Source organism: Pseudorca crassidens, chromosome 13 (assembly GCF_039906515.1).
Source record: "Pseudorca crassidens isolate mPseCra1 chromosome 13, mPseCra1.hap1, whole genome shotgun sequence".
Lineage (NCBI taxonomy): Eukaryota > Metazoa > Chordata > Mammalia > Artiodactyla > Delphinidae > Pseudorca > Pseudorca crassidens.
This window is the reverse complement of record NC_090308.1, coordinates 27711796-27725404: the sequence shown is the minus strand read 5'-3', so window position 1 is coordinate 27725404 and position 13609 is coordinate 27711796. Positions and strand designations below refer to the sequence as shown.

At 39.1% G+C, this 13609-nt stretch overlaps 1 protein-coding gene across 16 annotated transcripts in view; it reads right to left on the bottom strand.

Annotated features, from left to right (window-relative positions):
- Nucleotides 1-13609, bottom strand: part of AHI1 (Abelson helper integration site 1) — a 219174-nt gene that overhangs the window by 48830 nt on the left and 156735 nt on the right. The window lies entirely within an intron of this gene.

Genomic DNA, 13609 nt, shown 5'->3' with positions numbered 1-13609 from the left:
TTTACAATAGCCAGGACATGGAAGCAACCTAAGTGTCCATCGACAGATGAATGGATAAAGAAAATGTGGCATATATATACAGTGGAATATTACTCAGCCATAAAAAGGTATGAAACTGAGTTATTTGTAGTGAGGTGGATGGACCTAGAGACTGTCATACAGAGTGAAGTAAGTCAGAAAGAGAAAAGCAAATACTGTATGCTAACGCATATATATGGAATCTAAAAGAAAAAAACAAAAAAAGGTCATGAAGAACGTAGGGGCAAGATGGGAATAAAGATGCAGACCTACTAGAGAATGGAGCTGAGAATACGGGGAGGGGGAAGGGTACGCTGGGACAAAGTGAGAGAGTGGCATGGACATATATACACTACCAAATGTAAAACAGACAGCTAGTGGGAAGCAGCCACATAGCACCGGGAGATCAGCTCGGTGCTTTGCGACCACCTAGAGGGGTGGGATAGGGAGGGTGGGTGGGACGAAGATGCAAGAGGGAAGAGATATCGGGACATATGTATATGTATAACTAATTCACTTTGTTATAAAGCAGAAACTAACACACCATTGTAAAGCAATTACACTCCAATAAAGATGTTAAAAAAAAAAAGCAAACAAAATACAATAAAACATGAAATTTTATTTCATAACTTAGATATTTGGGCATATAATTACTTTCATGACCAGTTTAAGTCATATAGTCTTCCGTGTTTTATGTCTCTACAATAAAAAACTAAATCAAACTAAATCAACTAAAAAAAAAATGTGACCCATATACTAAGATTGTTCATATGGAAAAATTCAATTTGAAATGTAATATAGACCTATGCCTGCCAGTGAGTTTAAGGACAGGGCAGTATTCAGCCTTTATGGTCCTGGCCCAGGCATGTTTTCTCCTGTGATCTTGGGAACGATATTGCTTTTCCAGTCAGTGACTATGCAAGCAGGCAGACATGGTCAAAACATTTTCTCACAAGGGAGATGCCAACATTTGGAGGTCTATCAAACATTCTCTCTCCTTCGTGTGAGATACAGCAGTGGGTAAGAGGCTGCTTCTTAAACACACCCACAGTAACAGGGAAGCAGAAATAGGGGTAAAAGAAAGAAAAGACTCATCAAGTACGAAAAAGTTTAGTAAAAGAGTGGTAAAAACAAAGCTGTTCCAGTATGTTCAGAGATCTTGCATTGTGCACATGGTTTATGAGGATAAAAGAGACATTCAAATAAAAAAAGACTTCCTTTTTTATGTCAGCTGAAGGATAACCATGTTAAAATCAGGGACAATTATGACCACATTATTGGGATTGCTAAGTAATAATAATAATAACATTAGCATACCGTTAATTTTCCATGGTCTCTGTGAAGATTTAGCATACAGCTAAGTTTCTTAAGCAAAGGAAATAAATGGTAGTCAGGAGATATCTGAATCTGATTAAGAGACATCCTAATCATATTCATCACATTGAGCCTCACATAGCTGGATACATCTTTACATGAAGCTGTTGTTTTTAAGTAGGGTAGTCTGTAACTCCAACATCACTACTTATATATGTGCACGTAATGGGAAAATGAAAGCAAAGTTTCCTTAAAATAGAGCAGTAGTTCTCAACTGTGGGGTGTGGGTGGGGTCCGTTTGACCCCCAGGGGAAATTTGGCAATGTCTGAAAGACATTTTTGATTGTCACAACTGGAGAGGGTTAGTGCTTCTGGCATCTAGTGGGTAGAGGCCTGGGAGGCTGCTAAACATCCTACAATACACAACATATTCCCCGTCAACAAAGAATTATCAAGCCCCAAATGCCAATAGTGCCAAGGCTGAGAAACCCTGGAGTGCCTGACAAAACAAGAGGACAGCAGAGTTAGGGTATCAGAGAACTTATGAAAAAAGGTCATGCTGATTGTCAAGTCAGAAGACAGGGGGACTGATAACAATCAATTCTGCCACTATCTAAAGGGCAATTTATGACTAGGAATGACTGGTGGGAAGCTTTCCCAATAACATGGTTCACATTTTAGATTTGTAATAGCTTATAGGAGGGATATTACTGATATTTCGGTTAACTTGCAAATATCATCATGGAGAGCAAACACTGTATTATTCTATCAAACGGCCCTTAAAGTCACTGTTGGAGAGAGTATGGACCAAGGGGAATATTGGTTTAATCCAGTACAGCATCACTTATTTTATGCTTTCACGTATCTCATCGTTCAAAGATTAGAATCCAAACTTGCCTTCTCAGAGTCATGAAGGAGTCCTACAAATACTTATCAATGGTTTATTGAAACAGTTACCAAGTCTTTACTGAGAATTTATATTATTCTCTAAACTGAGTTTTCATGGAAGATTTGTGTAAGAAAATGAGACGTGATGGAGGATGGGCTCAGAGACTCAAACCAGCTGAATAATCAGTGGGTTGCTAAACTGGAAAACAACTTTGCCCTTATGTTATTCTGTACAAATCTTAAGTAATGCGAGTTAGGAAGACATCAAGAAAATGAAACATTCCCCAAACCTAGTTTTGCGGTAGAGACTATGGGGGGATTATGTCACAGTCCCTTTATTTCAGAACCACTGGCAATGATCTAGGTCCTGCTCCCAGGAGAGATAAAGTGAGAAGACAAGCAGTTTGTGGGGTCTAACTCTGTTGAGGGTGAGAGGGTCTTGGAAACATGGAGGGGCATTGCCCAAAGTAGCAAGAAAAATAGCTGCGGGGGAAGAGACAAAGCACAGGCTGAGGTACACTTGGCATGGACAATGGCTGAGGCAATGGTGTAAGAGGAGAATGAGTTGTAAAACTTTACCAGGCCTGTGATAGAGTCAAAACCTTATGGGTTCCTTGCAGGGCAGGAGAGATTCTGGAAGCTTTTAGAGTTCCTCCTTGTAGAACGTTTAGGGACTTTATTGTTGGGAGTGGAATCTGTGCGTGTGAGGTGACTCACACTGGCTTTGCTGTCGTATCATCGGGGTCCCACTCACTCTCTAGACTAAAAGATAGTTTTCAAATGTAAATAACGTTTTTTTTTTTGAAATTAACATTTTTCCTCAAAATATTTATAAATTACTGAGCCAAATTATGGAGAAAAAAGAAATACGTATCAGTGTCATCTGCACTGAGGGACACCAATAAGCACTTTAGCTTTAATTTACTTGTAAGATAAAATATTGCCTTAATTCTCTTCAGATAAAGAAAACTTCACATATTCCTGGAATTTTAAAGTGAATCTAAGCATATATTAATTTTTATCTATTTAACATAAATTAGCAATTAAATCAACTGTATTTTCTTTGATAAATGAATTACTAAAGTAAAAAATATATAAATTGATTTTATTCTTTAGCATTAGGAAGAAGGCAATAATAATTATGATTGTATTCAATGATTTAGTGCACATGAACTTTTAGGTAGTTGGAAAATCTGCTACCACTGTCTATTATAAATTTGCTGTTGGACTTTAACACAGTAATAAAATCATATAATTCCCATGGTTAGGAATAATTCAGATGCACTCCTGGTACATGGAGAAGTAAACGGGAAAAATTTTTTTCTATATGAAGTGATTTTTGAAAATAGTGATATATAGCACAATTAATCCAGGCTTCAATAAACTGTCTACTTTTGGGATGAAGAGGGTAAATAAAAATTAGATGTTTTTTAGAATAAAGCAGACACATGCACACTGAAGGCAACTTATTCATTGCCTACTGTCTTCCTGATAGGTTGACAGAATTATCAATGTAAAATTTTGTGTGCATGTGTTTGGCTGGAAGAGGAACCACAATGGAGTTATCTGATGCTTTGGGGTTCTGTGCTCTTGTTTTGGACTAAACAAGAAAACAGCTGTTTCTGAATACAACTGGAGTATGCAGTTTAATTAGGAAGCCAGCTCTTTTGAATTAACCCAGCCTGCTCTTACTGACTTTATATGCTAAGCAAAATACTGAACATAACAAAAACACTTTTCTCAAATGAAGAGATGAGCTATAATGGATATTTTAATAATTATCTTGGAATAGAAAAACTAATAACTATTATTCATTTAATGAGTTTTTAGAGAAAGAAAAATAAAACATCACAGTTAATCTCTTCACATTCACAGAAATAATCTAACATTCTTGTTGTAATTATTACTATACACCTGGCATTTACACAAAAACATAATTGGCTGTGTTAACACTGAAAAATTTATTGAAGGTAGAAAGTACTCTTCTATCATGGGTTCCATTTTTTAGAAATTAAAAAAAGAAGAAAACCAAGCATTTTCAGAAATTTAAAAAGAACCTGGGCATTTTAGGTATTAAGAAAAAGACAATAGGGCATCTCAGTACCTTGAAACTATGAAAAGAATAGAACTGTCTGTGCTAATAAGAACAGATATCCAACATATACAAAAATAAACTCATAATGAATTAAAGACTTAAAGGTAAGCCTTGAAACCATAAAACGCCTGGAAGAGAACACAGGCAGTAAACACTATGACATGGGTCTCAGCAATATTTTTTAGATCTGTCTTCTCAGGCAACAAAAACAATAATTAACAAATGGTACTACATCTCACTAAAAAGCTTTTGCACACTGAAGGAAACCATTAACAAAATGAAAAGGCAACCTATTGAAAGGGAGTAGATAACTTGCAAGTGATACATCTGACAGGGGTTAATATTCAAAATAATGTATGCAACTTAATATCTAACAAACAATCCAACTGAAAAATGGGCAGAGGATCTGAACAGACACATTTCCAAAGAAAACATACGGATGGCCAACAGGTACATGAAATGATACTCAACATCAGTGATCATCAGGAAAATGCAAATCAAAATCATAATGAGATATCACCTCACACCTGTCAGAATGGCTATCCTCAAAAAGACCAAAAATAACAAGCGTTGGCAAGGATGTGGAGAAAAGGGAACCTTTATGCACTGTTGGTGGGAATGTAAATTTGTACAGCCACTGTGGAAAACCAGTATGGAGGTTTTAAAAATAGAACTACCATATAATGCAGCAATTCCACTTTTGGGTATTTACCTGAAGAAAACACAAATTCAAAAAGACGTATGCACCCCTATGTTCACTGCAGCATTATTTACAATAGCTAAGATATGAAGCAAGCTAAGTGTCCATTGATAGATGAATGGTTAAAGGTGATGTGGTATATATAAAATGGACTATTACCCAGCCATAAAAAGAAAATGTTGCCATTTGTGAAAACATGGATGGTTCTAGAGGTATTATGCTAAGTGAAATAAGTCAGACAGAGAAAGAGAAATATCCTATGATTTCACTTACATGTGGAATCTAAAAAACAAATGAACAAACAAAACGAACCAAAAACAGATTCATAGATACAGAGAACAAACTGGTGATTGCCAGTGGGGAGGGGAATGAGGGATTGGGTGAAATAGGTGAAGGGGATTAAGAGGTACAAACTTCCAGTTATGAAATAAATAAGTTACAGGGATGTGATATACAGCATAAGAAATACAGTCAATAACACTGTAATAATTTTGTATAGTGACAGATGGCTACTAGATTTACTGTGGTGATCATAATGTATTTATTAAATGCTGAATCACTATGTTGCACACCTGAAACTAATATTGTGTGTCAACTATACTTCAAGAGATTAAAAAAAGATGTCCAAGATATATTGGCGAAATAAAAATATTAAGTATGATCACAGTTTCATCAAAACAAAGAACAGACATGAATAGACATGTATGTATACATATGCAGAGAACATTTTTAACAGGATATGCAAGAAACAGAGTAAACATGATTAGTAGCAGGACAGAGGAGTTTTATTTTTCATTTACACTATTCTTTATTGTTTGGATTTTTAAAACTATGAGTTTTAAAATATATAAAAGTAATATAAAAGTATATAAAATATAAAAAAGTATAATATATAAAAGTAATATAAAAGTATATTACTTTTACCTAGAGAAATGGAAATAAAAATAAACAAATGGGACCTAATGAAACTTAAAAGCTTTTGCACAGCAAAGGACACCATAAACAAGAAGAAAAGACAACCCTCAGAATGGGAGAAAATACTTGCAAATGAAGCCAGTGACAAAGGATTAACCTTCAAAATTTACAAGTAGCTCATGCAGCTCAATATCAAAAACACAAACAACCCAATCCAAAAATGGGCAGAAGACCTAAACAGACATTTCTCCAAAGAAGATATACAGATTGCCAACAAACACATGAAAGGATGCTCAACATCACTAATCATTAGAGAAGTGCAAATCAAAACTACAATGAGGTATCACCTCACACCAATCAGAATGGCCATCATCAAAAAATCTACAAACACTAAATGCTGGAGAGGGTGTGGAGGGAAGGGAACCCTCTTGCAGTGTTGGTGGGAATGTAAATTGATACAGCCACTATGTAGAACAGTATGGAGGTTCCTTAAAAACTAAAAATAGAAGTACCATATGACCCAGCAATCCCACTCCTGGGCATATACCCTGAGAAAACCATAATTCAAAAAGAGTCATGTACCACAATGTTCACTGCAGCTCTATTTACAATAGCCAGGACATGGAAGCAACCTAAGTGTCCATTGACAGATGAATGGATAAAGAAGATGTGGCACATACATACAATGGAATATTACTCAGCCATAAAAAGAAATGAAATTGAGTGATTTGTAGTGAGGTGGATGGACCTAGAGACTGTCATACAGAGTGAAGTAAGTCAGAAAGAGAAAAACAAATACCGTATGCTAACCCATATATATGGAATCTAAAAAAAAAAAAAAAAGGTTCTGAAGAACCTAGGGGCAGGACAGGAATAAAGATGCAGATGTAGAGAATGGACTTGAGGACACGGGGAGGGGGAAGGGTAAGCTGGGACGAAGTGAGAGAGTGGCATGGACATATATACACTACCAAATGTAAAACAGATAGCTAGTGGGAAGCAGCTGCATAGCACAGGGAGATCAGCTCGGTGCTTTGTGACCACCTAGAGGGGTGGGATAGGGAGGAGATATGGGGATATATGTAAATGTATAGCTGATTCACTTTGTTACAAAGCAGAAACTAACACACCGTTGTAAAGCAATTATACTCCAATGAAGGAAAAAAAAAGTATATTACTTTTATAGTGTAAATCCTCAAATTAATTAAAATTTTTATACAAGGAACTTTAATGACAATTTTCCTCCCCAAATAAATGAATGCTACAGATTAATGCTTAGGCTATCAAAAATAAAGAGCCTAAAAAAGAAATGGTCCATGATACAAACACAAATAAACTAAGACTGTCAGCACTTCTTTTTTCCCAAACCTTCTGAGTTTCTTTCCTCCCTGATAGCAGCAATTTTCTTCCTTTTAAGAGATGCAAATTTACAGCACACTGTGATAAAAATGTTCTGGAATGAGCTTGAGGAAAACGTTCTCCTATACCCCTGTGGTACAGGTTAATTTGTCTGGGGATTCTCTAGCCACTTGTGGAGAGTAACGAACAAGGCCCGTCCCCTCCTCTTGCAGTGGAGAAGTCAAATGCTGCCATCACCCGCTAACACTTCAATGACCCAGACGAAATGTTAGAAGGTACCTGGTACATTTAGCGACAGAACAGGTGTGTTCCACTTGGAAGGACTTAGGAGATTCAGCAGCTACCAAAAGGTATAATTTTACTTCTTATTCTATAGTTTGAATAGAAATAACTTAAAAAAGAAAAAAAAAAACTACTGAGGAGGTTTCTTTCCTTTTTTCCTTAAGAAGTATAGACAATACAATTCTAAAGACCTCCACATGAAGAAAGGGTACAATGAAACAAACATAAAACAGGGAGGTAAAAAAGCAAAACGTGGCTGGCTGTGCAGGTTAACAGCTGTCTACCTGTGTTGCTGACTAGGTGGTAGAGGAAAAAGGGCACCAGCCTGAGAGCATGGAGGCCGAGCTCCAACCAGGAGGGTCATTCTGAACAAACCCCTTATAACCTTCCTGGATCTACCCTGATTTCCTCATCTACAAAGTGAAGGAGTTGACTAGAATCACCAGGGTTGATCTCTAAGGTTCCTTCCATGTCATCAATTCTATAATTCTACGAACTTAGGACCCACCCCTCCCACGCCCCAATTCTAGTCACTTATCACAGATCACTTTTCATGCCCTTCTTTTTTTAAAAAAAAAAACCAAACCCTTATATATGATAATAAAAATAAAACTTGCACATGAAATTAAACATCTGATAGAATTTGTGGTAGGTTTATAAGGCAGGATCTTGATAAAAATCAAACCATAACATATTCTGATAAAGAAACTAAACTGAAGAAATACAACTATGCCAGGTGCTAAGGAAGCCCAGTTACACATTTCTCAAGGGCTGGCTGTTTGTGTCATGACTCAGAGTGTACCCAAGGCATTTTGGTTACCTGGGATGACATTAACGTTTCCCAGGGACTTCTTACGTACGTGTAGGTCATTCTTTACACTTTCTCCCACAGGGAAGCAAAATACTGTCTAACTATACATGTGGTACATTCCACATGTAAAGTTAAATACATATATGTAAGATTCTACTTTAACACATGGATTCAGATAAAGCAGATCAAATCATGTTCTTCAACAAAAGAAATCCTTGCATCTTAAAACTTAAAGCCTTATTCGAGCTCCATCTTCTCCATGAGAACTTTTCTACTTCCTTCCCTAAATGTATTCTTATCCTCTGCAACTTCCTTGCTTTACCTATTTTATGTTTTTAAATGTTTTACTTGCATATCTACAAGTTCTTTGAGATCTATTAGAATTAGGATTTGGGAAGCAGTGGGATAGCCTGAAGCAGACCTCAAGGGTCAAGTTGGAGATCTGAAGAATTGTCTGTTGGAATATGAATATAAAGGTCTATTTCAAGCATGGAGATCAGTCTGTGAGAAGAAAAGGCACAGAGAATTAAAAAATCGATTACAGTCTAAACTAAGACTATGATGCAGTGAGTTCTGCTAAGTAGAGCGTGGCACAGGCAGTGAGAACTGGGGAGTCTTAGAAGCAGGTAAGAGGTTTCCATCCACAGGAACACAGGCATGTCAGGAAGAGGCAGCCAGAAAGACACTGACAGAGTTCCTTATATCTCCTCTGGCTGAGGCAGAATGAGCTCGAGGCTGTTGGACAGGAATATACAAAGGTGGGGGGTAGGTAACCCTAATTTCAAAGGTCAGCATGATGCAGAGTTGGGAATACCAGTAAGCCAGTAAGCCACTACAAGTAAAGGTTGTGTCTTTCCTAGCATCTCACACAGTTCCTGACATAGACTACAAGTCTTGTTAGCTGTCACAACGACTCTATGCCGATGTTATAAATGCTTTCATTGCATTATATGTCTTTAGGTTAAATTTATATTAGCATCTTCCTAAATTCTTAAATCTGGTGAATTCCAAACAATGGATACTAATATACATGCAACATTTGCTCACAGCCACATTTCATGCCAGTCCTTTCAACTGTATCCCTTGTAGTCCCATACTGTTATAGGCAACCATCACCATAAATCCTTGCTGGATTTGAAACTGGAGTTTTACCAAGAATTGTTTTTGTTTCAGTTCTTTGCAGCATAAGCTGTTCATTCACACAGAACCCAACCGTGAACCATGGGGGCTGGAATTAATACTGGCCTCCTCTTAGCTCTTTGCTGCTGATTTTAGGCTATTATACTTTAAGAGCGCTCCTCCTTGGGTGCCTTGACATTGGCTATAACACCCTCTATTTATCTTTGCAGCTGTTACCTTTGGACCTTGTGGTCACTCTAACACAATGCTTCTCAATGCTGGCTGTACATTACAATCACCTGGAAAGCTTTTGCAATCTACCCATGCCAAGGTCCCATTCCAACCCACTTAAATCAATTTGTGGGTGTGGAGACAAGACATTTATTTATTTATTTTAAAAAATTTCTCATGTGACTTCAATGTGAAGCCAAGGTTGGCACATCTGCTCTAACACAAGAATTAAGAACTTCAGCTCCAGGTTCACCTGTGTCCTCTTCATCCCAACTCTTGCAACCATCCTCGAATTTTAATGTCCAAGAGAACAACCTGCCCGATAGTCTGGGTCCTAATTCCTTGACCAGCTCAATTCTAATAACACGTCCTTTGATTTCACTCCAGCTCTTATACACAACTCTGTGGATTTACCATAACTTTGGGTTGCTTGACATCTGATACATAATATTAAATAAGTGAAAGAATTTCTGGCTTTACAGAATTTTTTTTTTTTTTGGAACCAAGCAAATAAACCACTTTATTTTCAGCTAGTGGGAGAAAAACCTGGAATTACAGGCGAACCCCCATTGCAGCAGTTCACACTGTCGTGAAAAGTTGGCTTACAAAGTCCTTTAATGAGTTCCTGCCTTCTTGCTCTGCATAGTACATCGGTATCTTCTCCATAGATGGGAAGGTAACCATGGCTCCTGTTCTCCAAAAAATTAGGTTTAAGTTAATGGTATGACTTAAGGAGCTCAAGCCCGTCTAGCTTTATCTGGCTTTACAGGCCGTAGCTCCAGTCTGTTAACTGCTTTCCCGTTTGACACTTTCCTGCTGCCACTTGGGCGTGGGTGGCTTGCTGCAAGCTTGCAGAGAACCCTGCTTTCTAAGTCTGCTGGTCTTCTCCCGACTGCACGTCCTTTCTGGTGCGGGTGACCCTCCATGGTGTGTCACTCCAGTGACTTGTCTGACCAGTGTTACTGAGCCTCTTATCCTCTTCTTCCCCATCACCACCCCCCAACAGCTCCAGTTATGCATCCGACTAAATCTGCCTTCTCCACTGCTAGGCCCTAGATGCTAAGCGCTACTGAGAAAAAACCCAACTGCACATTCAATCCAGAATGACGTCACCTGGATTTTTATGGCATCCAAATAGCAGCTCCCAGAACTACTCAGGAATCTCCTTATATGTCCCGCATGAGCCCCTGCTCCTGCTGTCCTTACAGGTATTCTAACAGTCACTACTCTTCTTCCTATCTCACTCCTATCACATTTGAAGTGGACCTTCCTTTCAGTTTTGGAGAACATGAAGATATCCTCAATTTCGAGACTTCCACACTATCAACTTACCTGCATCCTCTTCCACATTTACCTGTCTCGGCGGGGGGGCTGATGCTCTATGCTCAGCACAGCCAGACAATCTAATCCTTCGCTGAGGGGGCTGTCCTGGGCATTCTAGGATGTTTAGCAACATCTGTGACCTCTACCCATTAGATGCCAGTAGTACCCCTCTCCTTGCAGATATCTGCAAAAATTTCTCCAGGCATTGTCAAATGTCTCCTCGCGACAAAATCACCCTCAGTGGAGAACCACTGCTCTAGGCCAAGACTAATCTATCAACCTGTCCTCCCAATGAAAACCTCCTGCTTCCTCTAAGATCCATGTGTGCTTTCTTTATCTACCTTCAACCTGAACCTGTCCTACTGGCTTTGACTCCTTAGGGTATCATTTTATGTCATTCCAATATTTAAAAAGTCATTCCTGGAACCAGGTCTCCCTCCAGCCACTGCTTGACTTTTTTTTTTTTTTTTTTTTTTCTTCCTTCCTTCAAGTGAAGAGGCTCTGGGAATGACTTCCACGAGTTCACTTGCTGAGGCCCATTCTACTCTTCGATCCTCCTACTAGTATGAATCCATGACACTAGTGCAAAGGTGTCAGGATCCTCCTGATGTCCACATGCTGAGACCCTAACTAACTGCCTGTTTCTGACACTCCTGTCTGTACCCTCCTGGAACCTCTATTTTCCCCTGGCTTCCAGGCCACTTCTTTCCTTCCCCTTTGATTACTCCTTTTTTTTTTTTTTTTGCGGTACGCGGGCCTCTCACTGTTGTGGCCTCCCCCGTTGCGGAGCACAGGCTCCAGACGCGCAGGCTCAGCGGCCATGGCTCACGGGCCCAGCTGCTCCGCGGCATGTGGGATCCTCCCGGACCGGGGCATGAACCCGTGTCCCCTGCATCAGCAGGAGGACTCCCAACCACTGCGCCACCAGGGAAGCCCTGATGACTCTTTCTTAATCTTCTTCCCTTCACCTGACTGTCCCTTAGATACTGAATACCAGTAAGTGTTCCACTGGGATTCTGTCCTTGGCCGCCTCCTCTCAGAACTCTTTCTCCTGTGCTCTCTCCTTCATTACAAGCTTCAACTTTCCTGATATAATACAATGGATACATTAACTTCTCCCACTGTATTCTGAAGCCCTATGTTCTCTGAAATTCCAATCCTGAATTTCTGGCCTCCTAGTGAATATTTCTACCTGGGAGCCCTACAGACACCACTAACAAATCAGGATATCTAAAACAACTCATCACATCCTACTCCCACCATTCCCTGTCTCTATCTCCCCAAATCTTCCTTGCTCTTTTATTATTTCTGTGGTACTGTATCCATGCAGTTGTATAATAAAGTCAGGGCCCTTAGCACACGCCTAGATTCCAACTTCACTAACCGCATCCACTCAATCACAAAATCCTGTCAGTTTTACCTTATGACCACAACCCTCCACATCTGCACTAGTTCAGGCTTTTGTATTTTATTTCAATGGACTCATAACCAATTTCCCTGCCCCAGGTCTCAGCTACCTCTAACTCAACCACCGTGCTACCACTAGAATGGCATTTTCATCCTGTAAATCTGTACATGTTACTCCCCGGGCGACCTTCTCCGGGAATCCCCTCTCTCTGAGGGCTACAGTCTAAGCATCTGAGCAGAGCACACTAGGCCTGGCTCCTGTATTTCTCTTATCCTTCTTTCCATCAGACCCCATGCTCACCAAACACAACCATACTATACCACACCTTACTCAAGTTATTCCCTTTGCTAGAATGTTTTTTCCTATGATCATCTACCTAACACATACTTTTTCATCCTATAAGCCTCAGCTCAAGCCTGACCTCCTCTGGGAACTTCCTGGACTCCCCGGAGAAGATTTAGAGTGTTTCTTCCTGTGTGTGTCCAAAGCATCATGCACAGATCTTCATGACAGCTCCTACCATAGTGTGCTGGAATCACCTGCTTGCAGGAGTCTCACCTACCAGCCTGTAGGCTACTCAAGGCCAGGTGCATTGACTACTCAGTCTTTTTTCAGTGAGGACTAATAGTGTGCTTAGCATGGAAGTGAGCACTCAACAAATATAGAATGAATGGCAGGATGATACATGACAGGTTCAACTGTCAAAAAACTCTATCACGACATGGTATTTGTTAAAAAAAAAAAAAAAAAATATATATATATATATATATATATATATATATGCCTGCTAGTTCATGGAGTCAAAAAGAACTGAAGTTATTCAGTCTAAGGCAAGAGCTAATGTCACATAATAAAATAAGTTAAATAAGGTAATATATATGGTGGTACAGTGCTTATAAACTTTTCTATCAAAGCACTACCAACATCAGAATTCTGCCTGATATCCTTGAGGGAGCTGATGGCATAGGGTGAAAAAACATGACATTTCTCTGGCTAATAACAGATCCGTATTTATTTTAACCTGAAAGCATTTAAAATTCCTAGCAAGTTAAGAGGAATGATCCGGGAAGATATGACATCTTTAGTCTATGAGCCCCAGTCATTGTTAGCATAAATGTGGACCCCTCAGGTGGGGCTGAGGACAGT